Source organism: Colias philodice, chromosome 13, assembly GCF_061535455.1.
Source record: "Colias philodice isolate Cphi_HAF_F1 chromosome 13, ilColPhil1 Martin Lab GWU primary, whole genome shotgun sequence".
NCBI lineage: Eukaryota > Metazoa > Arthropoda > Insecta > Lepidoptera > Pieridae > Colias > Colias philodice.
Genome location: NC_143098.1, coordinates 3,621,545 through 3,624,172, shown reverse-complemented (window position 1 = coordinate 3,624,172; position 2,628 = coordinate 3,621,545). Strand labels below are relative to the sequence as shown.

At 33.9% G+C, this 2,628-nt stretch overlaps 1 long non-coding RNA gene across 1 annotated transcript; it reads left to right on the top strand.

Annotated features, from left to right (window-relative positions):
- Positions 1-1,198, top strand: LOC149483280 (uncharacterized). Its single transcript, XR_016316529.1, has 3 exons — positions 1-285; positions 413-474; positions 549-1,198. It is a non-coding gene; the product is annotated as an uncharacterized LOC149483280 (long non-coding RNA).
- Positions 1,199-2,628: the final 1,430 nt, after the last annotated feature.

Here is a 2,628-nt window from a genome sequence, read left to right as displayed (position 1 = left end):
ATTTTGAAATATGCAATGGTTTTGAAATAAACAAGAAATACTTGAAATTAGCGCGCGACCAGCCAATATAGCGAGAGCCGCCCTGTACCTTCCTACCCCGATCGCTGCACGAGTCATTCCCGCTACGGCCGTCACACGGGGAACTTGTGTCGCTCGCGCCATCGTAAAAAAGGGTGACAACACAATAAGACAAAATGAGACAAATGGGGACAATAAAGAAAATAAGAAGAAGAAACATAAAGGTTGGAGGAAAAAGAATGCTTACAATTGGAACAAATTAATGAAGTAAGTTGGTTTTATTTTAAATTTGATGATAATTGTATTATAGACGATGTTTGATATGTACCCCTGTTTTAAGTACATAATGAATGTGTAAGATTTTTTTCATTTATAGCATAGATAATCTTTTCAGAAATCCGGAATCCAGAAGGAAAATAAACCCACTGATTGTTCACAATGTGAACCCACTCCTTCGTAAGTACCTTTATTCAGTCAAAAATGTATGTTATCAACGCTCTACTGGTTTTATCGCATGATTCCATTTTTAGCAAAAAGCAACAAAGTGCAAAGAAATAAAAAATCATGGTGAACTTAGTGGAAGTATGGTGGCCGTAATATGGAACAGGAGCTCATTGGAGTAGTATTATATTTAAAAAAATACGAAAAAATGTCAAGAATTACATTTCTTAGTAGGTGGTAGATAAGTATGTTGTATAAAGAATTTGATGTTGATATTTATTTCATTTATACTTACTACACCTGTGCGGGAAATTGCTTAGTACTAAAACAGGTTTATATTCATATTTACATAGTAATGTGAGTTTTCATTTCGAAAAATTTTGTGTAAGTATATTAAATTAAGTTCCTGGGTGATCTGGAAACACAATTGGGCCCGGAAGATGGCGCTGCAGTCACTCCTCCTAATCACATGAACCGATTTGGATGAATATTTGTGTGCACATTTCATTGTTGTGGGATGATTGGTTGATTCGTTTTCACATTAGCTAATATTATGTATTTTTGTTGTAAACTTAATTTAATGTTTATAATACATTTTTATTGGTATAAATAAGCCAGTGTTCGTCTCACATTGCTGTACCTGCCTACCTACCCTACCAGGGCCTAACTTTGTTCTGGCTATTTTATTTTGATTATTTGTAATGAATAATTACAATTATAATAGAGTGCAAAAAATAAATACATGCGTCAATATATTTTGTGTTTTTTTTTAAAACAATTTTTTTATTTAAAAAATATCATTCCGACCGCGGCTTTGCCCGCGTGTAATTAGGTTATATCGTGAATCCTGTTTTTTCCCACAGAAGTGTTCAGTTCGGATAAAAAGTATCCTATGTGTAAATCCAGGCAATTAGCTATATTTTATCAAAATTGGTAATGTAGTCTTGACGTGATTAAGTAACAACTAACAAAAAAATATACAAATTAACATCCAAAGTTTCGCATCAGTTTTACTGTATTAGTGATATCTTCCACTCTTGACTTTGACTGAGAAGAATTAGGGTTTATAACTTCTTTCAGAAATAGTACCTTTCATTTCTGGGCATGATGTAATATCTACGTCAGCATCAAATTCTATCTAAATCAATTCAGTAGTCCGCGTTATTGAGTACCATTTCATTTTTTCAGAGTAACAATATTTTTTGTTATTTTAAAGATTATTTATAACCTGTATTATTTTGTAATAAAGTAAACATTACGAAATGATAATAATTATTAATAATGTCTAAGTAGTTGTTAAAAAGAAGATTATTTGTTTATAAGCAAGAAAATAAAACCAATAAATCAACAATTAAATAAATGTATGACAATATTATAACTGTATGACGACTCCATACATGTTTGTCCCGAGTCGGCCAGCGGCAGCGCGGCGAGTTTGCAAGAATGACTTAGCGCACACCCGCGTTCCCGATAGCGAGCTATTAGACTCCGCCCGCCAAGCAGTGGATTTTTTTTTGTGTATCGTCTTAAGATATAAAGCCCAGAAACAATCGTAAACGTTTAAATTCATTTGACGTTTTATTCCGTGTGATACTTAAATTCTACCATTTTTCTTCTTCAGTCGTCAGATGTTTTTTTTTAATTTTTTTTTGCTGCGATCTGTCTCCATCATGCTTGGGACAATAAGCGGCATGTTGGACATAATATCATTATTGGCATGCACGGTATGTGACCTGTGTCACATCCTCATTATAACAGTGTGGTCACTGTGGGCGGACCAAATCGTCAAATAAAATACGTACAATAATATAAGCTTTCTCCCGCAGCTTTGCCCACGTTTTATGAAAACAAAAGATATACTAAGATCTTCCACGCTATGCGATGCGATATAAATGCGGTGAAAAGAAAATGAAAATCGGTGCCCAAGTTTATGAACATATAGATGTAGGTACACAGCGTAAGATTTTGTTTCATAACATGAAGTGATGTTTCGACATTCGACAGAAATAAATATATTTAATAAATGAAAACATTATTTTCGCTTACACAATCTATGCTATTAATAATCCGACGTTACAAAAACGAATACAATTGCAATGCTGAGCCAGCTCATTATGGAACCGTCTTGGGTCGTCAAGCAAAGTGGAGTAGACTGCATAAGTCGCATCT